Genomic DNA, 27,768 nt, shown 5'->3' on the forward strand with positions numbered 1-27,768 from the left:
TTACTACCATTTTATTGAAGGGCACACTTTCTTTAAAATTCCAGATGTGAAATTGCCTTAGGAAAATTCCGATGCTGTTGTGGAAAATGCAGTGAAGGTCTCCAACAGGACGCTGCTTGTCTGGGTCCCCCAGCCAGCTTTGGCCTGGGCCAGCCGATGCCAGCTGTGAGCGGGCGCTGGACCCCCGGCTCAGGGACGAGCCTTGCCTCTGGGTTACGGAACTACAAAGGAACACTCTCTTCTAAAATTCTTACAGAAAGTAATAAAGTGCAATTTCTTGGCTTGTATGACCTTATTTTCTTTTAAAGAACTTCATTTTCCTGTAGAGGAGCTAGAGCTGATATATATGTGGATAATACGGTAAGAACCTTGGCTAAAAGGTGCTACAATGAGAAAGCAAAGGACACTGTTGAAAGGGCAAATATAGTGAATTAGTTAATTTCCTTAGTCAGTCAAATAGCTGGCAAACAGGCAGTAAATAATGATAATAATAATAAATCCAAACTGACATTTAAGACCGAATTGCATGATTATATAAAATTTTCATTTGCAAGAAATCCTGGCTTTTAGGACTGGAATATAGAGTGTAGATTCTTATAGAAAATTAAAAGGCTGGAGCACTAAGAAGTTTGAAAAAGGAGTACTTTTACTTCCAAAAAAAATCAAAGAACAATGAGCTTAGACCTCTGTGAAGGGCTAGACATGCATCAAAATTCCTATAAAGAAGTCACTTTTTCTTCCTTGTCACTGCCATCATATTTCGTTTCAAACTGTCTCCTTGTGGCTTTTAGAAAATAGCATTAACCTATATAAGCCATTTGAGCTGTCAAGAGATCTTGAATTCAGAAGAGTTATTTTGATGTCAAGATGCTTAGCTGAACCTTCCTAATTAACATGTACCAAAATAAAACCCACTCAAGACTTTCCACGCTAAGGGAAGTGTCCTGGTCTTTCTTTCCTTAAATACAGGCAACTGACCTATCCCATGTCTCTGGTATTGATTCTACCTGACCTTGATTGATTAGATATGTCTTTATCAAGTTCTTACAGCAGGGGAAGTTATATTCCAGGTGCGAAGTTTGGAGCTTGTGCTGAAGGGTTTTATATGATACATAAACTGTAGGCAAATAAAACAATTCTATCCATGTATCCTAAACAATTATTTCATGAAATTAATGTGCTAACCAACTGTTCTCTATACACTGGAAAACTCAAGGTGGAGAATTAAATTTTTAGATGCTACAGATAATTGGGAAATCTCCTTTCAATATTTAGGTATTTGTATTCTTTAAAGTCAGTATGCGAACTTATACCATTTCTATTGTCTGTGACTATTTGTTGGATAGGGTGGATAGAGAGAAAGAGGTTATATGATCCAATTCTCTATAAAAGGCTAGCATTTATTATTTCTATACGTTACTCTGGACTATGCAGTTATTTACTTTTGTGCTTTGCCATGGCTGAAGTCAATATCTTCGATCTTGGGCATCACCTCACATGTGACTATCACTACTCACAAAGGTTAGGCAAGAATGGATGTGCATCTGATTCTAGAAAAAAACACCCCTTAATCTTGTTGGCTCAAAATCCTCATCTTAATGCAAAAAAACCCACATGCACTATTGGGAGTTCTGATACCTATCAAGAATATTGCTAACTTTGGTTAATAATATAAAAAAATATTAATAGAGTCCTATCTATTCTTAAATAGAACAAAAAATGTCTTACAGGATTTGCGATGCCTGAAATGCTATAAATCTCTGAGGACAGGTTATATTCTTCCCACTTCCCTGAGGCATTTGTCACAATTCCAGACAAGATTAGAATGAGATAAGCCTCAGAAACTTTTGAGGATACTAGAAAAATCATGTTAGGGAAGTGGCTTGAAGGTTAGACTTTATCAAACCGACATCCTTCAAATGCCTACCACTAATAATAAACTGTCATCTGCTGTAGCAAGACAGTGGAAACTGAGCCAACAATGGACTGTATATTTAGTAATAACCTTTATTCTCTTTTCCTTTGTTGTGTGTGCGGTGAGAAAAAAATAACACAATAGAAAAGTGGCAAGTAGACAAAGGCATTTTTTCATTACGAATGGACCTTTCTAACCACTCCCAGTCCCTTCTCTGACCTTCATTCTTCCACCGAACTTTCCTGTTACTCCACCCAAGTTTTTATCCTGAATGCCATTTTTTTCTACTCCAGTTAACTTATGAATTTTTGTGACAGTCATAGACTACTTTACTGATGCATTTATCTTCTGTGGATATGTGTTTTCAAATGTGCTATTTACTGTAGAAGGTTAACTCTACTCTGCCTAAGAATCAATTAACTAATTTGGCTTAAATTTAGAGGTCATATTTTTAGAAGGCCAACATAGTTTTTAACAAGCTAATATGCATGTTATTAACACAGATCCTCCCTAGAGACTTTATCCAAGTGTAAAAGGAAATTTATCTTATTTTCCATTTTATATGCCTATTTTTAATATAATGACTCAATGCTTATTATGTATAGTCACTATGAAAAGTCACATCTAAGGCTACCCAAACTATATTTCTAATTAAGTGTCACACTGAGAGTTTGTTGTAGTCATTGAACTACTATCTTATGGCTACTCCAAGGAAAACATAATGTCCCATAATGCAAAAACATAATGTCCCATCCATTTTCAAATCAATCAAAAGGCAAAGACACCTTATTTTTTTTTATTTTTTGGTTTTTTTGTTCGTTTGTTTGTTTTTGAGACAGAGTCTCACTTTGTTGCCCAGGCTAGAGTGAGTGCTGTGGCATCAGCCTAGCTCACAGCAACCTCAAACTCCTGGGCTCAAGCGATCCTCCTGCCTCAGCCTCCCGAGTAGCTGGGACTACAGGCATGCACCACCATGCCCGGCTAATTTTTTCTATATATATCAGTTGGCCAATTAATTTCTTTCTATTTATAGTAGAGATGGGGTCTCACTCTTGCTCAGGCTGGTTTCGAACTCCTGACCTTGAGCAATCCTCCTGCCTCAGCCTCCCAAAGTGCTAGGATTACAGGCGTGAGCCACCACACCTGGCCAAAGATACCTTATTTTTTGTAGTAGAATATTAAAAGTATATATGCTAACATGGTAATATTACAAAGAGAAGGATTGGGACAGGGAGGGAAACCTCACTAGAGATTGTGTAAAAGACACTGAAATTCAATTTGAAGATATTAATGACATGTTTAAAAAGACAGACTCAAAATATGTTATTTACATATCAGAACTAAAGGAACGTAAGAAAAATTGCAAGCAGCTATAAAGAACTATCTACAATGAATGCTGAAATAAAGCACCCCTGGAAGATATCTAAGCAAGAAAAAATTAGAACTAACAATGACAGAAATGAGATGAATAAACGAATGCATGACTGTAAGAAAAAAAAAGATGTGATGATTCAATTACAAATAGACAAGGAAGAACCAAAGCAAGGCAAAACAACTGTGGGCAGATATACAAAGATAAAAATGTAAATATCAACTTTGTAATGTGGAGAAGAGATGTGAACATTCTCTTTATCTGAACAGTGGCTTTGGTAACGGTAAATCACAAAAGGAAAAGAGAAAAAATAAATGATATAAAGGTGTAAGAAATTTTACTGCTAAGATAGTTTGATGTAGATTCCTGTCCAGAAACACTGGATCACCAACAAAGGTACAGCTTACATTTAAGTTTTAGCAGATTTAACTAAAAAAATTAAAATTGTGATCAGGACAATTTTATGGTTCTGGAAGATAAAGAGCTGACTTACCATCACAAATAAAACCTTGCCTTTGGCAAGCCAAGTTCAAGCAGAATGAGTAAGAAGAATTTTGACTTCTTTTTTTCACAAACTACATAAATACTGGAATATTTTTAAAAGCCCATTTTTTTTGCATTTATCTGTAATACCTAATTATGGAAAAAGAAAAACTGATCAACTGACATTTAAAAAGACTATAGATAAGGAGAACATATAATTTATTTGCAAACCAAGATTCTTTTAAAGTACAATGGGTGCAATTAATAGTTATGTTGGGACTATGGGCATAAAACAGGATGTACGGTCACCCTAAGTATTGAGCAATTTCTAAAGTGAAATAACACCAAGCCAATTTGACTTATCAAGGCTTCCTTCTACCACTATGAAAAACGTCTCTTTCCAAAAACACTATTGAAATCTTTCTTGAGGTCACATTTTAAAATCTAAGAATAACACCATTTTTTCCAAACTTCACTAAAGGATTCAAAGAAATACATTTGGAAGACTTAGTTCTAAAAGGATTTAATTAACTTTTTTTTTTTTTTGTCAATCACAGAATTATTTGGATTCTGAAGTCCTAGTGGAATGTAAACAAAAGCAAAAGGATATGTTTGCTGGCATGCATCCAGATGTAGAGCTCAACACCACTGGCAATAAAGAATAATAATTCAATTACTGCAAAGGGGATTAACCTGCATTTAATCTGCATTTATTTGAATATTGGGGCAGGAACCCTAGCACTTGCAAACTGCAAATAAACAAAGATTCCTAAAAACAGTTAACATAGATATCCACGTTTTAAAAAACATCATTCCTAAGTATCTGAGTCAGTGTAGTCAGAGACAAATACCAATACTAATAAGTTAATTGGGTTCCTAGATTCACAGAAATCTAAGCTGGCTGTGGAAAGCCCCGGAGTTGTGGGAGCAGCAGCTCTCCCCGGTCCCAGGGAACAACTGGCTGGACAGCCGTCTGTCTGTGGGGATGCCTGAAGAGGGAGGAAGGGGGGCTGTCAGCTCTGGAAGCTTTGAAACAGGAGGTTCTTCAAACTCTAGCCCAGGCGCGTTAGAGAGATGGAGAGAGCAGTGGCTGGAAGGAAGGAAAGGTCTGGGGTCACATAAAGAACCAAGAGACTTAAGGAAGGACTTCCCTCTCAAAGGGGGGTGTGGTTTTGGGAAAAGGGGAGTAGGGCCAGGGACTTGAGAAGCAACTGTCCCACCCCGACACTCCTCATCCCAAATTGGTATTTTTTCAAAGGTCACACAGACTATGATGAGCTGGCATGAAATAAAGCAGCATGAAATTTAGGGGACACAAAGGCAGGGAAAAGGTAAACAAAAAGGGAGCCTTTTAATAGGTTCACTTTCCCAGACACCAAAGCTGCAAGTCCTTCTCCCAGGTACAGCCTGGCCAGTCCTGTGGTTTTTCGAATTTGTTACCGTATTTGTTTACATCTGCTTTGTTCTTTTGCTAATTGCTTTTCATCCATACCCAGGTTCCCTACCTTCTTTTACTCTTTTTAGACCATTGCTGACCTCAGACAGGATGCCACAGGCTGCTGAGGGAGGACAGGGGTATGGAATGAAGGAAGAGCCAGGCTGCTCCCAGTCTCTCACTTTGAAGTCTGATTCAGTGGCTACTAATGTTCACCTAGAACAAGGGAGCAGGGATGGAAAGGGGCAGGAAAAACGTGGCTGTATCCTGCAGGATAGATGGGACAATGAAATCTGGCCCATGTGGGGAGATGGTCAAAGGTGAGGGAGAGACTAGCAGGGAGATTGGGGGAGAGAGGGACAGAGCAGGCTGGGGGCGCCCATAGGGGAAGCACAGTTGGAACAAAGGCCGGGCATCATGAGATCTCCATTCTAGACAGATCGCTCTGCGTTGTGGAGGAGGCAAGACTGGAGGCCAGAAGCCAAGATCCATGTGGATTAGTGAACTGGGATAAAAGACAGAATGGGCAGAAGAGGATGGCTGGTTCCAGAAATGTCCAGGAGGTCAATTAGATGGGACTTGTGGTTGAATGAATGTGAAAAAGAGAAGAGGAGCTGAGGATAGCATCCAGCATTCTAGTTTGGATAACGAGGTGGCTTCTGAAGCTACTAACCAAGAAGGAGATATGATGGCAGAGAAGGTTTGATTCTGGAGATGGCTGCAGCAGTCGGTGGGAAGGGAGGCATGTGACAGCCAGCACCAGCACACTGGTAGGGTGGACTGCACCTGTATAAGGAGATCTGGATTCTAGTCTGGCTGCTAATATTTAGTAACTGTGTGACCCACAGTGATTCTCTCAGCCATCCGGAACCTGCTTCTCCATTTATAAAATGAGATAGTTGGCCCATAGGTTTGTTATCAGGATTAAATGAGAATGTGTATAAAATCATTCTTCAACTCTGAATCTTTAATTGAATGAAAAGACCTCTCCCCACCACTGCCGCCCACCCCCTAACATTCATCAAACATTTTGTGCTATTTTCAGCCAGGCGCCAAAGATAAACAAACAGACAGTGACTCTCACTGTGGTTGATATAGCCATCCAGGTCTGGTGTCCCTACTTTGGCTCTTCACTTCAGAAACATTTATTTGCTCATTAAGTAAAAAATTTTTGACCACTGTGAGATGCTTGGTTCTAAAGTAGAAACTCGAATAAGACAACTATTTTCCTCAAGGTCCTCAAAGTTCAGGGGGCAGAAAATAAAATATAAGGAGATGAATAATATGTGTTGAGCACTGTAATGGAGATGTGAGTCTGAATGCATTGGATGAATGTGCATGCCATCCTTACAAAAGGGCTAGCTAATCTCCTTACTATTCTGATTTTTGTATATGAGGGGCAAAGGAATTATTACTCCTATTTTAAATAATTATTCCCACTGGAACTAAACTGGCCTTGTGGGAGATGAACACACCTTAGCAAAATGTCCAGCAGATTTAGCCCTTGCACTCTTCTTTAAAAATTTTCATATCAAGTATACAGAGATTGTCAATCCAAATGATCTGTTGATGGGTCAATGCTCCTTGATGGATATAATCAATTACTGAACAAATATTGAATACACATTCTGTGACAGGCATTCTTTTAAGGGCAGGATTCACTCTTTAATAATGCCCAATATCCCCCCAAAGTCTACACTGACTCCTTCTGAATGGAACTTCACTGTGAACTTCCTTTATAAAAGCTACCAGAGTACAGTCTGGTGTAGAGATTTTCAGTCTTGCCAGATTATTTCTGGAGTATTTCTCAAATGGAATTAAACTTTTGGGGTGTGGTGTTATTAATTTTTAAAAATACTTCATTTTTTTCCCCAAATCACATTCTTCTCTACTTACAGTAAAGGAACACTAATTTCCAAATGACATCAATGTCTAAGACAGAAGGTAAAAAGTATAAAGGTTATTATCTTTAGTGGGATATGCATTCCTCTTTAAACATACACACACACAGATGAAGAATAGCTCACTGAGAAACATTATAACCCTTGCAAACCTTCATCTCCAACTTTACAATCCAATATTTATAATTCCTGACAATGTGTGATTTGCACATCTTTTGGTGCTTCATAAATGTTCATTGTGAATGGAATCTGGTCCAATAAGCACTTACCTGGAGATGAAATGAAAGAAAACACATTAAACATATAAGTCATCCTTGAGATATACCTAGAATTTACTAAGATGCATAGAATCCTTTTCAATATGCTTTGAAAAATTGGGAACCTTTTTGCATTATTTTAAATGACAAAAATCCCGCAGCATAAATACTGTGTAACATGAGAAAGCACATGGGCAAGGTGCAAGGTGGCAAATATACTTGATGGAAAAAATGAAATGACAGTAAGTAGTATTTTTAAAAAGCTCATCTTAGATCAGCAAGGCAATTTTACTCTATTGTATGCATTTTAAAAACTCTATTATAATGGAGAAGAAATATACTTTTTGGAAAAAAAATAAACAGAAGGGAAAAAAATCCCCAATCCATAATCCCATCTTTCAGAGACCAACATAGACATACAAACACAAACACAGTGAGTACATACTCTTCTTCATAAAAGAATGATCATATCCTATGGACTATTTTATAATCTGCCTTTTCCACATAAATATGTCCTGAATATCTTTCATACTACTTTACTGCTACATCTTTTTAGTTTTAATAGCTGCATAATTTTCCACTTTATGGCTATACCATCATTTTTTCCCTAGTTTTTAAAGTCTAAAAAAAGCTCTGTGACAGCATCTTAAAATATAAAGTTAAAATAGGCAACTTAATAATTAAATCAGTTCAGCAACAAACCATTAAAGTATATATGGAATGATTTTTAATTCCAAAGACAAAATTTTATAATGCGACATTAAAGTATATAATACCCTTAGATTTGCAATTTTTATGAAGCAGAGTTCAAGTTTAATTTTATTTGGGACAGAGGTAATGCATTTAAGAGAGAAAAGGACATTTCTAGTTTGTTTAAGACTGCCATCTAGTGCCTCCTTTCTTCCTGTTGGATGTGGGAAGATTTCTGTGAACAAGTCAGTTTAAGAAGGATATTCTATATTTAACTATCTGGACTCATTAACTCAGGTTTTAGATACCAGTAACCTTTTCCGGCTTGTATGTCATTCTTACGGTACCAGCTGTGCCGATTAAGGAAATCAATGGTACTGTTCAGCAGCCTCAGAGAAAAAGTGAGGCACAGACTTAAAGGAAGAAGCAGTCATTTATCATCCTTTGCTGACCTATGCAATTAAACATGACCCTCAAAACAAGACAAATTAACTCCTTTGTGGTGACATAATCGCTGGAACAGATGGATCAATAATGGGAACATATCACTCCACCAAGCTTCATTTTTAAGATGAACAGTGTGGCATTTGGAAGTTCTGCTTGGAATGGTATAGCTGAAAGATTATGTCATCAGCTAAATAGCACAGATTCTGAAATTGGAGATTCACAGACAACACCTGCTATTTACTAGTCACTGACTGACCTGGAGCATTCCTTTGTGAATCAATGCAAAATCAATGTCCCAGTATGGTGTCAGGTGGCAATGTGCTAATAGACAAGTAAACGTTCAAGGAAGGCAAAGCAGAGTGGCCTCAGTCTTATGAGCACATTAGTCAGGCCAAATTGGAATAGTGCCCAGACACCTGAGTGCCTATGTCCACCTACCTGAACTACCTTGGATGTTTCAATACGATACAGTCTCCTGCTTTGAATCATAAGTTTTTACTATGCACTATTAAACAATTTTCATATTCCATGCTTAAGTAACTGCCTTCCAAATGGGGTATGAAGTGATTTTTTGATAAAATTCACAGAAGTCCTAAAGTATGAAAGAAGTTGTACTGGTTTTAGATAAAATTCCATCTGGCAGCTCAACTGATCAAGACATTTATTTGATTTCAACAGCTCACAGGATTATGATTAGGCAAATTTGAATTGCACTCATATTTTCTAGCTTATTCATAAGTAAAATAAATCATTTAAGAAATTTCTTTCATATTTATTTCAGTGGATTTCCAAATCCAAATGTGCATCTGAAGTAAAAAAATGTTATATTCAGTAAGTTCTTAAAAATGATTACACCACCTTTAACATATCTAATCAAAATAAAGAAGAAAATATTTAGCCTTAATTAAAAGCACATATTTTGTATATCTGGAAGATTATTTTCACAAATATTTACATATTAATGCCAACAATAATTTGGTTTAATTTAACGTGCAATAGTTTGCATGAATTTAACTTTGATTCCAAATGTTGTCTTAGCAAATACAAAACCTTTAATTTTCTAGGCTTTATTACACAAATCTGCTTAAATTGCTTGCCTTCATCTAGCCCCTGGGAAATACAGAGTAAAGTATAGCCTATTTGAACTGTGAAAGGCGGTAAACATAATAAATAGGTAATTTTTCTCACGTGTTAATATTATAAAGAAAAAATGCAAATAATTTGTGCTTCTCCATATTATGGATCTGAGTTTCAGAAGCGGTATTATAGGAATAAAATTACTTACAGGCTATTTTCTCCTCCAAGAGAATACAAAAAGAAACTAATAGAAAAAAGAAAATGCCCATGTAGCTTATATTGTAGAGTTGATTAAAACAAAATCCTTGAAACCAGCCTACAGGCAGGTGAAACCACCCAGCACAAACTCAGGCTTTATCTAAAGCTGGTGGGGATCCAGCCACAACCAACAGTCCTGGGGCTGGCCTTGTCTGAAGAAGTAGATGAACTCCCTGGTCCCAGGCCTTGGGCTTGGGGAAAAAAGCAGGGATCCTGATGGCTTTTCAGATCCACTTGGTGAGATGGAAGCTTGCACTTGGTTTTATGGTGCAAGAGTATAAACCCCTAAAAGGAACTCAAGTGTCCTGGGTGTTTAGGTACTGATGGTAACACACAGCCTCATGAAAGTCATTTACCATCACTGCTCCTCAGAGGGCTCATTTGCTAATTGAGGTCAACTACCTTTCCTCCCCATTTCAGGTGTACCTGTATGAGCGCATTCCCAACCCTGCCCCACTACATGGTAAAGTTCTGAAGGATGCAGATCATGGGTTTTATCATTGATCTCCCTTTTTCTTTTCCTTCTACCCCAGCACCTCCTTTCCTGTGACATAAAGGACTATGTCTACATTATGTCTCTTCAATAAGTAGTTGTTGAATGAATAAAGGCATAAGAGATACATTTTTTTGGTTACATTTTGTATCTTTGCCTCTCCCTAACAAGGGTTAGAGATATGCCCCACCCCTCCACAATGCTCACCACATCCCTCAGTTGTGAGTCTACCATCCAACCCCCTAATCCCTAGAGAACACCACCACCACCATGTGAGCACCATAGTGTTAATCAGTCAGTACCAATTTGATGGCAAGTACATGTGGAGAGCAATTCTTCCGATCTTGTGTCACTCATGAGAGATAAATTTTAAGTGTAAACAATTTGGGCAGATTTACCATTACAATTAACCTTAAAAGATAAACATTTGCAAGTTTAAAAAGTTATTATTAATATTCCATATGATATTCACCTATACTTTGAACCTTTAAACATAGAAATGTTGTTTAAGAAGATATATCTCTAACACTTGTTTTTCTTATTTTAAAATCAACATGCTTATAACCCAAATTTGGGAAAAATTGAGAAGAGCACAAAGAATACAATCATACCCATTCCTATTCTAACTACCAAGGAAGAAGCCATGACTAACATTTAGCAAATACAAAATCTTACAGAGTTAGCAGGCTACCCATGCAGAGCATCAAACCCAAACACTTGAGTTTCCTTAGATCCAGGCTAGGGTTATCAGTTTCTTACAGGTTTAACAAATGATTTTTTATCAGTTAATCCAGAGAATCCCTTGGGCAATGGAGAATTGTTTCACCCTAAATAAATTTAGTGGCTTCTGATTGTTAATCAGACTGTACTCACACTAATGGCTGAGTAAATAAAAATATTCTGTGGAGTAGCTGACTAGAGAAATAAGAATAATATCTGAGGGCTGCTTTAAAATATTGGAGTAAAATAGTAGAATTACCTCAATGGCCATTGTTAGCAAGCCAGGACCACTAAAAGATGTGCTTGCCAACTAGGCCAAATGACAAGCATAAGTTAGTTCACTGGAGACAATTCTCCCCTGGGTTTCTTTAGAATCACAACAGGTTCCTATTCATTTTTCTCTGTATTGACTCTAGCTGGTCAACTGCAATTCTGACTATACCATCAGTTCTGCTTATCTCATAGGAGCTGTTAGCTTCTACAAATAGGTGACTTCAACAGTGTTCCCAAAGATTGGGAGCCTAAAGTACTTTATCTTAAGATAAAAGAAAGGTGAAGCAAAGGCAATAATTCTTTAAAATTATTATGTGCAGTGATGGATGCATAATCATGAAGATTCTCTAACATAGCCAAAGAAGTGATAATATTCCTAAATTTAGAACCAAGGAGAAAAATGTATTATTATTTCTTTCTTGGAACCTCACCTGGCTGCAAGGAGACAAGGGAACTGAGATGTGTCTACCATCACAAGCTTAGTGTTGCCGGGTAGAATACAGGATGCCCAGTTAAACTTGAATTTCAGTGAGACAACCAATAATTTCTTAGGGACATGCAATATTTGGGACACATTTATACCAAACATTTATTCATTGTTTATCAAAATTCAAATTTAACTGAGCATCTTGCATGCGTGTGTGTGTGTGTGTGTGTGTGTGTGTGTGTGTGTATGTTTGTAAATATGGCAGCCCTATAACAAACTCCTTTTACATCTCCCAACAAAAGCAACCCTACTTTACATGCTAGGGTTCCAGATAAGCTTGTGTTTGAGAAAAGTCTTAAACTAGCAAAAGAAATTTGAAAACTGCTTGGCTAGATGAATATGGCCAACATTCTGAACCCTACTGTCTGTGGACTCCTATCAATAAAGCAAAGTGCATCTGGTTGTTGTGAAAATTAATTAAAGCTTGTAAAGCTTTTTGAAATTGGCATGTTCAGCCACATATGCTACAAAATATTTATCACACGCCAGACTGCCTGAAAACATACTGATTGCTCAGTGAACAATATGATGGCAGAAATTCTAAAAGATGTTAAATCACAGTTTAATATTACCACATTGAAGAATCACATAATAAAATGCAGCAGAACCTTCCAACCTAAGAAGTGAGTTTACCTTTGAAAAACAAACAAACATGATTTGCTTTTAAAAGTACAATACTTTATATTGTTATGGATTTTTTTCAGCTGAATCATAGGTTTTTTTTTTAAATTTTTTAAGCAGGAATTCAAGAAGTAACAATCAGGAAATGAAGAAAATAGTTCATTTATGAGTCTATTGTCTGCTATTCCTGCTTGGTAAGGTTTTTTTAAGATTAAAAAAGGTTTTATGAAAACAAAATAGAGATACCAACATAATAAAACACATCTGGAGGCCACTTGGTGGCATTCAGGCTTCTTTTTTTTCTTTTCCAACCATTAGCTTTCATGGAAAGCTCTTACAGTACTAAAGCAAATGTCATAAAAGTACAACATTCATTATATAACGTTGTCTAAACACTTGAGGCTGAAACTCAAACCTGGCAGTGAAACTTAAGAGCAAACAAGTTTAGATGGTACCAACATCACATTGAAAAGATATAAGTATAAACACCTAGTAGTAAATGCAATATCTAAGGAAGAAAACACAGAGCTCTTGTTCAGAAGCTTAAAGCTAGCCACAGAGAAGAAAAGATCGGATCACAAGGAAAATTGTAAAAATTCATCTTATTGCTGATTTAAACTGGGTTTTACATTAACAAAATCTCTAACCAAGAGGATAATTGGAATTCACTGAGCACCATGCTTGTCCCATGTTTCCTGCCTTTGTATATACTTTGTCTTCTGCAATTCCAATGGCTTAGCCAACTCCTATTTAGCCGTTAAGACCCAGCTCAAGCATCTCTCCCTCTCGGAAGCCTTCCTGAACAATCCACATGGAACAAACAATGACTGCCTTTTCCTTTGTGCTCTTGCTGTATCTAGCACATTTCTCTATTCCTGCCTTTACCAAAATCTATTGCCAGTATGAGTGCTTAAATGCCTTCCTTCCTTACAAAACACTGAGCTTTTTAAAGACTGAACCACTCTTATTTAATGTTTGTGTTCTCGGAGCCTGCCATAAAGCCTGGCAAACCACAGGCACTCAATAAAGGTGTGTTGAAAGGAAAATGATGCCCCCAAGTTGAAATAAAAATGTGAAACTTTAACATGAAATAGTTAACATGCATTTGTAAGTGCAATTTCTCTTTACTTTTCAGGGAAAAGGCAGAGAATATGCAAAACAGCTACCATCACTTTGAAGTGAGTAAGTGGCTCAGAAAAGAGGCAAAAGATGAAAGGTTCTGTATATCCATTTAAGGAGCTGGAACAACAGAAACCACTGTGAACTGTTCTTAAAGCGTCTCTGCAAAAGTGTGCCAACTGTACCCTGGAGGGCTAGCCTCCAGACCAAGGGGCACATGTGACTTTATTTCTATTCCACTCTCTAACAGTCTGCTGAGAAGGCCCGCAAAGGTGTCATTAAGAAATGGAATGCCTTCCTGCAGTACTTTCACACAGTCATTACCATCTGATAGCGTTTGATCTTTGAGTCATGGCTGAAGTGACCCAGATTCAAACTGGTTATTATTAATGTCACATTTATATAGTCCTTCCTATTGGTAGAGCACTTCATAGTCACTTATGAATCTTCTGGGAGACACGCCACGGCTCACTGCTGTGCTCATCTGAACAATCCACAAACTCGATCTTAGATACGATACAGATGATATAATACTTCCCAGTGGGCCGCTTATATCTTTGTGCTCAGCCTAACTAGAATGCAAATAAGATACAAGGTCCTGAGAATTTGCTGAAAAGTTAGTGATTAATTAATCACAATGCTACACAAAGGAACACTCAGGCTAGCAGGTATGGTGATATATGTCAACGTGTATTATCTAAGATTAATAAATATTAATAGTTTCACTACTTAATGCATATTTATACCACATATACTTAATACATATATACTTAATGCATATAGTTAATGCATATTTATCTGGGGAGTGTGAGAGATAACGTTATCAGGGTTTTTGAAAATATTAGGAATGCAACTAAAATGGATGTGGAGTTATTTTTATTTTTCAGCAAATCCTCTCTAAACCTCCTCAAATTAATTATAATTTGGTCAATGGTCTAACACACATTTTAGACATAGTTCTGATCACTATGTGATTACACAACTGAACATACTACTTTGAGTTATACTTTCTAAAGTTTCCACATTTCCCATGCATAATAAACACAGTACTAACATTTGGAAATTTTAGTGTGAATATAAGTATGCCATTGCTGTAACTACATGAGATTAATAATTTGCTCTTTAATATCACTGCTATTTTTTAGCTGTCATATTGAATTGCAATGTAAGCTATTAAATCAGATTTCTGGTCAGGGGAATTGTATATCCTCTTGGGTCTTTAAAACTTAGCTACTGTTGAATTTTGAATTGGCCACACTGAATAATAAATGAAGCTATAATATGCACCTGGCTAATATGAACACTTTTGAACAGATTATTAAATAATTCTAGTCAGGGACTCAGGTAGTCATAATGATGAGAAGAAGAAGAATAGCAGCTCACATTGGTTATTTATTATCTATTCCCCTGAAGTTAAACCCTCCAAATACAGTATTTTAGAATCAAGTGAATTTTCAGCTTAAAAAATCATTAGCCCCCTCATTTTACAATTGAGGAAACTGAGGCACAAAGTGGGTAAGAAGTCCAGAAAATTAAGTGACTCATCCAAGGTCACATGCAAGTAAGTAGTAGGAGAGGCAATAATGATCTAAAAGCATGTAATATAGAACAAATATGAGGATGGCAATATTTATGAAACAATAAAACATCATCAAACAATTTTGGGTAAGCTACAAGTGCTTGCTTACTTTGTCTTTCTCTTGTTATTTCTTTCTTTCTTTCTAAAATTTTAACTGCAAGCATTCATTTATTCAGGAACTGCCGAGCCAAAGCTCCTTGGGAAGCGTCTAGAACTAACAGGCAGCTTCCTCATCAGTAAATTGGGATAACCTTGGTTAGACCTGCACACAAAGCTGCAGTGAAGACAAATGAGATGAATCTAAAAGTGCTTTGTGTACTTCGGAGGTATGAGCCTTGTTATAGTAAAGAACTCCCAAGTTAAAACATGATAATTTCTGGACAAATAAGTTGGCTCAGCTTCTTAATAGGAAAACTGACTCACTGCCAATTTAGCCCTGGAAACTGAGACATTAAAATAATAATTTCAAGTAACGAGGTTTCCTAGCAAGCTGGTTGAAATCACTTAGAGGATTAGCTTTTCACCCCTGGAATTTAAATCAGGAGATTTCTTGAGTGAAAGACAGTCTGTGATCTATGTTTTAACAGACATGGAAATACCACAAGTCTATCTGAAGATGTAACCTATATGTTTTTTAAGGTTAGAGTAGCATAGGTGCATTATGAAGAAGGAAGTCACATAGCTTCCTTGTTGCAAATATTCGATTTTCTATTAATATCGCATCCCTTTGCTATATGATTACATTTCATTGATCACTTTGTGGTGAGGAAAAGGAAGGAGGGATATTTGATCAGCCTCTTTCCTCATACTCTTATCACATTTCTCAGGCTTTATTCAGATAAGGGGGCAAACAGCTCTGAAACTCCACTTCGGCTGCAAAAATCAAAACCTCAAAAGAAAAAAATCTCTATCTCTTTTCTAAAAAATTTTTGCTCAGATAAAAATAAATACCGACTATTATTTGTTTTTTATATATAACATTAAAATGGTCTGCCAGTTCCGAACCTGTAAAACAAGAAAGGCTGTTTGCCAACTTTATTGCCCTATTTTAAGATTGAGATTATAAACTTAGAACTCTCTAATTTTCTCAGCAGTAAATACTGTTAGATTGAGTGCAGTTATTCATTCTGCAGATATTTATTAAGCACCTACTATGTGCCAGGCACTAACTCTAAGAGCTGAGGATAAAGCAGTAGACAGAATACTATAGCGTACAGGCATTTTAATGGAACAGGTAGGTATAATAAGTAAATACCTATCAGACAGTGATAAGAGCTATGGGAAAAAAGCACAGGTTAAGGGACTTGGGGAGTGCTGGGTGGTGGCTGGGAGAAGGCAGGGATGCTGCTGTTTTATATGGGGTGATCAGGGAAGCATCTCTGACATCAGATAACTTTTGAGCGGAGACATGACAGGATGGATGAGCCATGATCCCACCTGTCCCTTAGCTTGAAGTCCAGCACAAATAAGGTTAGCTGTGAAACTTTAGGAAAGTCAAGCCTACAAATATTAAGGCTTTATACAATACTCTGAACCAGCTCTCAATTCATTTCAAATGATCCTTAAACTGTTTAGTTATAGCTTAATCTTTTTCCTGATTAAAATGCCTCGCAGTTCACATAATGACTAAAAGAGAGTTTTCCTGTTACATTGTGTAAACAACCCAAGTAGATAATTCAGGTAGAAATTTCTACTCTGAGGCCCTGATTATTTGATTTGGCAAAGGGCATACGCTAGGAAAAAATGTGCTGAAGCTAGCTGATTTTGCTACTGGCAATGCACATACAGTGAAAAAGTTCAAAGGAGATTGGAGAGTTATTCAAGTTTTAGAATGACCGTTTTTGTTGTTGTTGTTGTTGTTGAGACAGGGTCTTACTCTGTCACCCAGGCTAGAGTGCAGTGGCATCACACCACAACCTCAATCGCCTTGGCTCAAGCAATCCTCTGGCCTCAGCCTCCAGAGTAGCCAGGACTATAGGCATGAGCTACCAGGCCCTGCTAATTTTTCTATTCTTTGTAGAGGTGGGGGTCTCGCTCTTTGCTCAGGTTGGTCTCGAACTCCTGGCTTCAAGCCTCGGCCTCTCAAAGTGCTAGGATTACAGGCGTGAGCCACATACCTGGCCTATAGTGACTAGTTTTACAGTTCTTTTAATGAAAATAAATCAAAATAAAACAAACGCCCCCCACAAGAATGAAACATACAACAGCAACAAAAAAATCAAGTAAACTAGGTATCAAATGTTACCTTCTATTTGTACTATGTAGACACAGCCATCAGTAATATTGATTGGTTTAATTTCTTTTTATTTATTCTGTTTATGTTCTACAGTAATGGCAATAATTGATAATGATAAAAAATACTCAAATTTTCAAAGACAGAAGAAGCAAAGAAACAAAATGGGCAACAAAGATTTTTAATCTATTTCCACAAAACTATGTAACCAAGAATTTTCCCCTGATTGACAATCAAACTTTCAGATGTGTTACAGTTATTATGAAAAAAACTGAGAGTGTTTATCATATTTTATTGAGATTCTGATTTATCTTATCTAGAATAAAAAATTATATATATAGATATGAATCTCTGTATGGATACAGACAGTTTGAAATATTATGCTTCATATGTTATAAAAGATATGGCATGAAATCATGTCTATAAAAGGATCAAAGTAATTGCTGGCTATAAAAAGTAATTATAATTAGCTAGTTTAAAGATTACTTCATTAATCCAAAAAAGTGAGAATTGGTATTTCCATTGTTGAAAAGATAAAGGGCTTAAAGGCATAGATAGATCAGTAGATAGAGCTACATAACACTTAAAGAAATTTGTATTAATAAAGATCTATTTAAAGTTTTTGATCTTTATAATTCAAAATCTTCAAAAATAGGACTTAAAATTGTATTAAAGTTATACATTTGTCAGGAAGTTTTAAAACTTTATGGTGATATGGCTGGGTACATGCAATATTTCTTAAATTGAGACATATTGTATGGCCACAGAAAATTGAAATTCATTCATTCAACAAATATAAGAGAACAAAAAGGAAATAGGATAAATTTATTTTTCAGTAGTTTGTTAATAACATTTTTGAATAATATGCTCAATTATCTTTTTTGTCAACCTTCCGATACCTTTTCAGGTAAAGTACCTCCAAATTTAAAACAATGAGACCAAGGGGAAAAAACGCAATATATACACTATGGAGTATGCCCAAAGTCTAGAAACATAAGAAAAATAATGTATTTATCATGCTGTTTTTCAGATAAACAATTATACTCATTGTTTTAAATTTGGGGGTACTTTACTTGAAGAGTATCTGGAAGATGATGAAAAACATATTGAGCATATTATTTGAAAACATAATTAACATTATATTTTCAAAAAGTTTCTTGATCTTTTGGGCTCTGTGTATTTGTCAAGTGTCTACCATGCACTAGGCGCTGTGTTAGGCATTGGGTATGCCATGGTAATATGCATGGTTCCTTGTGATTACCATCTACTCACAAGCATAGAACATAGATCTTCCCAGAGCTGGGTTAAAATGACATCTAATTGATAAAAAAATAATGCTTCTCATCTTTATTGATATACTAACAACAATATGGCTCAATGGGGAAAAATCAGTATTCATCTATGATATTGATTTGATTCACTGAATTAAACTTATTACAGTTAAAATCCTTACATATATCAAAACAAAAGCATACCAACAGGATTTGTATGATTATAATACTGATGATCAATATCACTAATGGAAAATGAAAAAAATGACATCTATAATATTTTAAAAGCAACATTAAGAATAAGAGTAGCCATTAAGAATGAATGAATGAGACCGGGCACGGTGGCTCATGCCTGTAATTGTAGCACTCTGGGAGGCTGAGGTGGGAGGATTGTTCAAGGTCAGGAGTTCGAGACCAGCCTGAGCAAGAGCGAGACCTTGTCACTACTAAAAATATAAAGAAATTAATTGGCCACCTAAAAATATATAGAAAAAATTAGCCAGGCATGGTGGCGCATGCCTGTAGTCCCAGCTAGTTGGGAGGCTGAGGCAGGAGGATCGCTTGAGCCCAGGACTTTGAGGTTGCTGTGAGCTAAGGCTGACGCATGGCACTCTAGCCAGGGCAACAGAGTGAGACTTTGTCTCAAAAAAAAAAGAAAAAGAAAAACAAAAAGAATGAATGAATGAACAAAAGAGAAAGGAAGAAAGGAAAGAAGGAAGAAGAGATGGGAGGGAAGAAGAGAGAAAGAAAGAGAGGGGAGGGAGAAAAAGAAAAGGAAGGCAAGTAGTTCCTAGCAGTTCCTAATCCTAGTAGGACTAGGAAGATAAAATTTTTCAACTGGAAGGAAATCTTAGACCTCATCTAATTTAGTGGCTCAACAGCAGTTGTGCTTTGAAATCACCTGAGAAGCTTGTCCAAGCTAAATGTGCAAGATCCCACCCAAACCTGCTGCCTTAAAATATCTATATATTTGTATTTTGAAAAGTCTTCATAGGTATGTAGGATTTAATTTTTTGATTAATATGCACTAATCTAGCTTAATTCCCTCATTTTATATATGAAGAAACTGAGGCCCACGAAGGCTGAGAGACTGACCTGAAATTACACAGCTATTGTACTATATATAGTCTTGAGTTTTCTGAATTTAAGAAGAAGAGTTTAGAAAAGCAAACTTTTTCTGCACTCTTATAGCACATCACAACTGTTCCACTACTGTAAGAAACAGGATAAACAGACAAAGTACTCTGTCAAAAGTTACTGAACCAATGCAAAAAAGTCCGTTTCTACAGGCAACCCAAACATAAAAATAACAGAAAAGCCTGATCATACACTGTAGTAACCTGGTTGCTTCCTGCCTAAACAGCCACATCAAACTAGTTTAAAACATTCCCACACAAATATCATCATTCCTATCAGTTTCTCATTTCAACACGGCAATGAATAATAATTTCAGTTTCCATGGGTAAAGAGGGGGAGATGGAGAATGATTTTCCTGGTTTATTCCTAAATATTCAGAAGGTTAAAAAAATATGTTTCCAGTACCTCAATATGGAGAAGGCCTGGTCTGCTTTTAACACGTTTGGCAGTACTTGAGGACACGTTTTTGGCTATTAGCCTGCCAAGCTGTTTAAGCTTATAGAAGGCCCACAAAGGAAACTTATATGATTAAGTTAGTTAAACACAAACATCTTCTCTGTATATTTTATTCCCTCCCCTTCACAGTCATGAAAACATAAAAGGCTAAAGCATTTCAGAGCTAGGTGAGGGGGGAAAGTTATTTATCACTTCAGCTCCTCTCTCAGGGCTTGTGTAAATAAGAACTGGGGCAACTCAATGAAATTATTCATATGATCCTTGCAGTGAACAAAGCTTAGCATCAGAAAGCAGTTCAAAATTCCTACGAAGCATATGTATTTTCTTACAAGAAACATCTGTGATTCTTTAATGCACTTCAGACCTAACTTTATCTTTCTAAAAATTATGTAACGTGCATATACTTCCAGCTCTGAGCATACTTATTAATTACATAGTCACAGAAGAATTTAAAATGTCATCTTTTTGATATACATTATAACAAGTATTTCAACACTAGAGCACTAGAACAGTCTTCTTATATAAAACCTAACAGTTCCCTAAATGGTTTGGAAGAGATATTTTAAAGCAAAACAAAAATATCACACTATCTAGCCCTTTTTCAGATCCTAAATTAGGAACTTAGATTATTCAAGCATGTAAATAGCATTGTTGGAAATACCAATTCCAGTTAACAAGTTATGAGTTTCTTCAGAAGATTACCATATTATTTGCTTATCAGTGGAATGAAAGAAACAAAAGAAGTAGAAATGCCCTTGGTGAACAGATAACATAGCTTAAATCAGTTTACTATTATTAGACTGAAAGAGTGGTGTGTGTATGTGTGTGTGTGTGTGTGTGTGTACGTGTGTGTACACACACACAGAAGGCAGCATTTTAAGTAGGGCAGAGCCCAATATAGAAAAAGGTTTTAATAGACTTTCTATTTCAACCATCATTACTGTGGGTTTTGTCACTATAGCAATGGGCTTGGGCGGGGTGGGCATGTCTGGCAGGCTGGGGTGCTCAGCTGATAAAGTAACATAAACCTCATTTTACCTCTAATTGAGCAAATTTCCTCCAAGTAGGTCTGCCTAATTGAAAGACAGTTTCCAAGGACAGAAGGGATTAAAAGGAAAACATTGAGCATCGGTTGATGGGCACTTCCTCACAGTACACTGCTATACTAAGATTAACCTCACACCTTCTCCTAGATTTGATCAAAGGCCTCCCATAGCGTTAGTTACTGGTAGTACTTTGGATTTAGGCAGTAACCTAACCTCCAGGATCTCAATGATCCCTAGCAGCCTGGGTTAATTTCAGCTGTCTCTACAGGGGCTACATGAAACATGGCATTTACAAATTTGGATTATACAGCACTATTTATTACATGATGGAAGATTTCCAAAAATGCCAGAAGACATGTTGGCATTTATGCAAGTCAACTACTGTTCAACCCAAAGAAGCACTATATTCTATAGGATGTTTTTGCCAGGATTGAAAGAGCCTATGTGAAAACACCTTAATTAGGACCATCTTAGCACCTCACCTATTGGATACCCTCTAGCTCTAGGTGTTATGTTTCAGGTGGGCCAACAAACTGTCCTGGAAACAGAACTCCTCAGTCCTATTCCCAATCCATTCATTCCAAGTCCGAAGAGTGTATATTTTCTTATTTTCAGATTTAATAAGTCCAGTATATCTGGCAGCTACTGAGAGATTTAAATGACCACCATTTAAAAGGGTTTCAGTGTTCAGAAATTTCAAGCCCACAGAGGAGGCCAATTTGGAGGGTTTACTTCCTGTAAAATGGTGAAATGATTTGCTGGCCCACCTCACCCCACCTCCCTATTTTAAGAATATTCTTATTGATCTCTCTCCACCCTTTTAAGTTTATTTTTTAACACCTCTTCGTGGACCCACAAAAAAAATAGAGGAATCTGAAAAAAAAAAAGACAGTATACCAAATGATCTCCAGTGACCTAAAAAGATAATTATAATGATAGGTCCCTAAAGAAGAAGAGAGGAAAATTGGAAAACTTTAGCTATTTACAATATGCTATCAGATAACCTTTCCCCCTTTTTGTCTTTGGGGAAATCCAAACTGCTGTGCAATGGTTCTTTAAAATTCCTTTATTAAATTGTCTGTTGTGCTTGCTAAAAGCAAACAGCCATCCTAGAAAACTAGAGTCAATATTTTATCACATTAAGTGGTGGCTACTTTATATTAGACTTTTTTTTTTTAAGGCAACAAAAATGGGGGAAAAGGTGGTTATAAAAAACATCACAGGAAACCAAATAGCCTTTATTTAAATTAAAAGCAATCACAGCCTGATTCTTGGAACACACTTTGAAATGCTTTTTGGCATGCAGCTGCTACATGCCGCCAATATTGTGTGTAATTGGAAACATTTCAAACAGAATTGTTACCAAAGTCAAAGACCATAATTGCAAGCCCTGGGATCTGTACCTCTGATAAAAGAAGGGCAGCTGAGCGAGAGCACACAGCACGTAGGAGTCTACCTATGGGTCTGCATCTAACTGCAATATTTTCACTGCAGTATTGACAAATCTTTGTTTCCAGAGATGGATGAGAAAAGGAGAGAAACATATGCAAAGCAAAAGCTGTTGGGTGCTATAAATCAGCAGCTGGGACAAAACTCTTAGAAAGGAGTCCATGACTTCAGTACTAGAACAACTGAAATAACACAGCTCTCACTTTTTTTCTGAAGTGTAATCCACTAGAAATGAAAGGCATCTCTCCCAAGAGTTTACCCCAAATCTACCAGTGAGAAAAATACAACTGCAGTTGAATTGGTCAGTTGATTTTTAGGATCACTTAGGACCAAAATTATGGATGGGCAGGAAGAAAGTTAAGTAAAGGTAAATGACAGCTACTTGCTAGTTTACAGCTCTAAGTTTTAAAATGTTTACCTTGGCTTCTGCCTGGCTGACACTTTTATTTTCATTTTTAAGGTAAAATCTCTCTTTATGGAAGAATGAACCTACACAGGTCTAATCAGTTTGGACTAGGCAATCATTCTTGTTCCTGGAGAGGTCTCTTCAAAAATGACCAAAATGCATTTAGAGTTTAGTCTAAACAAGTGCATAAAACAGAGACACAGGAAGAATTATTACATTCTCTTTAAGAGGTTTGATTTCCCCACCCCTTCCCCAATAACTAGAAATAGTGCCAGTGGACCAGCAGCTCAGGAATGGTTCTTGGAAAAACTGTGTCATTCTGGCACACAGAAAAGTGATCTGATTATTCTATTGTATCTCTGCGCCAGAAGTATCATGACATTAGCGTGTTCCAACTTGTAAAGCATGCCTCTTCCCCTTGTGACTCCTTCAGGAGATGGGGGTAGGAGGGAAACAGAGGCTCACTCACACACCCCATGCAATCGCAGGCTAGGCTTTTTTCACTGCTCCAAAATGTGCATTCACCAACATCCATGTAGTCAACCTCCTTTGGTCCTTTGGTTCAGGAGGACCATAAACAAGGAGGTGTGGTTCCTGGCTCCTGGGGGAGCTGAGACACCATGCTTCTCTGTGAACAGAAGTGGGGAGGTCAGCAGCTCGGGCTGCTGCAAATGCCCTGATGCCATCCTGGTCCTTGGCACTCTGTGCTGCAGCGCTGGCTCCAAATGCTGCCTGTTTTGAGTAACTCAACAGTGCAGGACTTGGCACCCAGATTTTTCCTTCCCTCTCTCAATTCGTTTACTCACACCAACCTTCTAAAGACAATTCAGTAATCTTTCATTCTGGTGACCAGAAGAAAAACAAGTAATGGTTCCTTAAAACATCAACCAACCACCAACCAACCAAGAAACACAATTTATTTACTTCCCCAACTCCTTTTTATTGTGAAATAATTACACATGCATCTTTCACTAATAAGCATGAAATAATTGATATTATTTGAAATTGCTGATCTATAATAATAATTGATATAAAAATAATAATTGACACTATTTTATATAACATGAAGAAAAAGAGCTATTTCTGCAAGGGGGAGGAGTCTATCCTAGTCAAATGATATCTTTAACATTTTTACACACAGATGAGGATCATTTTGACTTTTTAAATTACTTTTTTTTCAGAGATGGGATCTCACTATGTTGCCCAGGTTGGACTCAAACTCCTGGGCTCAAGCGATCCTCCTGCCTCAGCCTCTGGAGTAGCTGAGACTACAGGTGGGCCCCACTGCACCTGGATTTTCTTTCCTTCTTTAAAAGGAAAAATTTACTCTTTATAAATTACTTTAACCAGGAAATTAACTGCAGTAACTAGAATGCAAGTAATGATAATCTTTACTGAAGATTGTTTCTCATAATATTGGACATGCTAACATATAGGTATAGGCTATGAAAGGAGTTAATTAATTACTGGAAAATATTTTTAAAGATTCTTATTTCACTTCATGAGTATTATAAACACATACTCAATGAACTCTTCGTATTTTGCTTTCAAATACTTCTATGAGACTTTAGAGAAATTATCTTACAATGCCACTTTTTAAACTTATATTTCAGCTTACTTTTAAAAATCCTTAATCAAAGAAACTACAAAATTTAACTTTTTTGGTCTTTTTATAGTTATCATATGAGAGAATATTAGAAACAACAGACTTTTACCCATATCTGACTCTAAACAGTTCAGCTATTAACCCTAAAATGGTTCTTTTTTTCTCCCCAGCTAATGTTAGATTTTATTTGGGTGAACCAAGATGACTCATCACCGCCCTCCCCACCCCCAGGGACAAAGAGTGGTTACATAGACCTCGATTATAAAAACATAATAAGCTTTTTAAGCTTCACTGGTATTACTAGCAGAACTGATTGAATCTGTCACTTTAGTAAAATATATCACTTTTCTTTTAAAAACCTATGAACCAACAGGCTCACTGAGTGATAAATCACCAATTAGTACCAAATTAAGGACGGAAAAATTAATTTAGTAAATCCATTCACTCATATCAATATGTCTATCTCTATGAACCATCATCTAGTTTTGCTTCCCCCCTCCCTCCTCCCTTCCTTCCTTCCGTTTTTTCCTTTTTGAGGCTTATTCATAAGAATGAGTCACTATGTCAGCCATGACTTATTAAACTTACAGATTTTTGAGTTCACCAGCAAGTGTGCAAACCCTTAACTGTGGGTAACATCCCTTTATTTGTAGCACCTTTCAGTTTTAATATGTAGAGCACATGCATTTTTAACCTTTAAATCCTTTGTATAAACACTTCTGGAAGAGCTTGTAAAATATCTCCTTCTGTGTTTCCTGACTCGTCAGTCGATGGCATTTAGAAACCCTCTGGTACCAGCAGGTGCTGTATTTTGCTTTCTTCAGGCTCCAGCTGGGCTACAATGACAGATTCCTGTCCCAGGCCAAACCCAGCCACCAAGGCTAGGACCACATTGGAGGCAAACTGAACCAGGCTCCACCAGACAGGAAGATAAATGGCTGCTGTTTAAGTTTAAAATCCCCTGGTGGGAGTAAATATTGTTCCAGAGAAAAGGCTTGACAGATATTGCGTCATCTGTATAGAGCTGTCTTGATTAAAGCAGAATCTCTGGATTAAGTTGATGCTCAATTCAAAATGTATCTGTCTTGCTATCACAGGATTTTTTTTTTCCTTCCTAGAATCTGAAAACATTCATATTGTTGGGGATGGTCAAACAAGGCCTCCGCCTCCCAAGGGGCTAGAGTCCACTCCTGATAATAGAAGGCGGCTGAACACTGACACTTCACTGAGGATAATGGAGACAGCAAAGGCTTAGTGGGAAAAGGCCAGTTGTCACCTAAGTGACAGGCAACAGCTGAGCTCACACATCTGGAGCCAGACTAGGGCAAACATTAGCAACCCTCACCCGTCTACACCTTGGGCCTGTCTGGAAAGACAGATGGAAGTTCCCTTTACTCCAAAAGTACATTAAAAAATATCTGATGGCGAACTACATCAATTACATAACACCAGCGGCAGACACAGCCTCCTGAAGTACGGATTACAGTGAGGCGGTAGACAAAACTGTAAGCACGAACAGATACAAGGTACAATTTCATTAAGTATAATTTGTCCTTCATAAAATCTATCCTAAAAGCACATAGGCATGCACCCTTATTTTACAGCACAAATGCATCTGCACTCCCCGGCAGAGGCAGGATTTTGACGTGTTCTTTCCCTTTAGGCCGGTTCCCACGGTGTGCTCTCCGCCCTGCTCACGGCGGCAGCTCTGCCCTGATGTGCTTTCTAAAAACCAGGCACCAAACGCGTTTGGCTCGTGATCCCGGACCCTCCTCCTCAAGCAAGCTGGAACTCAGCGCGGTGCCAGCCGTCCTCCCTCCCTCCCGCCCCCACCCGCCCCCTTCTTCGGCCTCCCGAAGACAATCTGTGGACAATTTTCCCCAAAGTCCCCAAAATAACACGGCGCTGCCAAAAGTCAATGGCGATGCCGTTTGTTTTTCTTAGAGGGCAATGAAAATTTAACAGCGTTCCGCTGCATCCTGCGTCCTGGTCCTGCTAATCGTTAACGTGCCTAGTTTCTTCAACTTTTTCTGCCTAAAGAGAGGAAGACGCTCTCCTCCCTTTGCACATAGGTGCTACAGACAGAAACGCCGCCGCGGGGCGCGGGGGGCAGCGGCGGGAGCTGGCGCACCCCTGGCAGAGAGCAACTGGCCCTTTCCCCGGCGCGCGAGGACAGAACCGGGACCCTCCCTCCGGACGCCAGTAGGTGACAGGCGATCCTCAGCGGCGGGGACACGCCAACGCGCCCTCGCCTCCCAGCGCCCGCGTCGCCACGCAGGAGGGCATGCAGCGAGAGGTGGCCGAGCTGCAGCGGCGGGCAGGGGCCGTGCGGGTGCCCGGCCGAAGCCCTCCGGGTGCTGCAGCGCGGCGTCTGCCTCCACTGCCCAACACACCGATCGTGCCCTTCTCCCTTATTTTCCGCCACGCCGGCCCAGCCTGGGTGTCAGAGACTCCCCGCGGTGACAGCGAGGGTGCCCCGGCCTCGGCCCTGCGGCGCCCCCCCACCCGCCGCGCCGCAGCCCGCTCCGCAGGACCCGCCGGGAGCCGGGCTGCCACTCACCCGCGCGCCCGAGCGACAACTCGGCTGGACGGTCCTCGGCGCCGCGGCGGGGCTGCGGGGCTGCGGTCCGCGGCGTCAGGGGCGGGCGAGGGCGGGCAGCGCACGAACCATCGGAGCCCCGGGAGTCGCGGTGCGGGCGGCCGCGCGTCGCTCGGGGCGGTCAGCGCGGGCGGCGCGGCGCTGGCATGTCCGGGGCGCGCTGTCGGCGGCGGCGGCCGCGGGAGGCGGCGCTGGCGGCAGGCGGCGGGCGGCGGGCTGCAGGCGAGTGCGCTCGGGCTCCCAGCCCCGCGCCGCGGCGCCGCCGCGCACCCCGCCCTCCGCCGCCGGCCCGGCGCGAGCGAAAACACGGAGCGCGGACGCCGCCGCCGCGGGATCGAGCCCCGCGCGCCCACGCGCACCCCCGCGCGGCCCGAGAGGCGAGGTCGCGGGTCGCAGCGCGGGGCCGGGCCCGCGGGGCAGCCAGGCAGGGCGGCCAGG

The 27,768-nt window shown here is 38.8% G+C and overlaps 1 protein-coding gene across 1 annotated transcript in view; it reads right to left on the bottom strand.

Annotated features, from left to right (window-relative positions):
• PRICKLE1 (prickle planar cell polarity protein 1) overlaps nt 1-27,520 on the bottom strand; it is a 105,184-nt gene extending 77,664 nt beyond the window's left edge. Inside the window, exon 1 of the mRNA XM_012743871.2 lies at nt 27,292-27,520. The gene's annotated coding sequence lies outside the window, so the exon portion shown is untranslated. The remainder of the gene's footprint in view (nt 1-27,291) is intronic.
• Nucleotides 27,521-27,768: the final 248 nt, after the last annotated feature.

The sequence above is a fragment of the Microcebus murinus genome, chromosome 10, assembly GCF_040939455.1.
Source record: "Microcebus murinus isolate Inina chromosome 10, M.murinus_Inina_mat1.0, whole genome shotgun sequence".
NCBI classification, from domain to species: Eukaryota; Metazoa; Chordata; class Mammalia; order Primates; family Cheirogaleidae; genus Microcebus; species Microcebus murinus.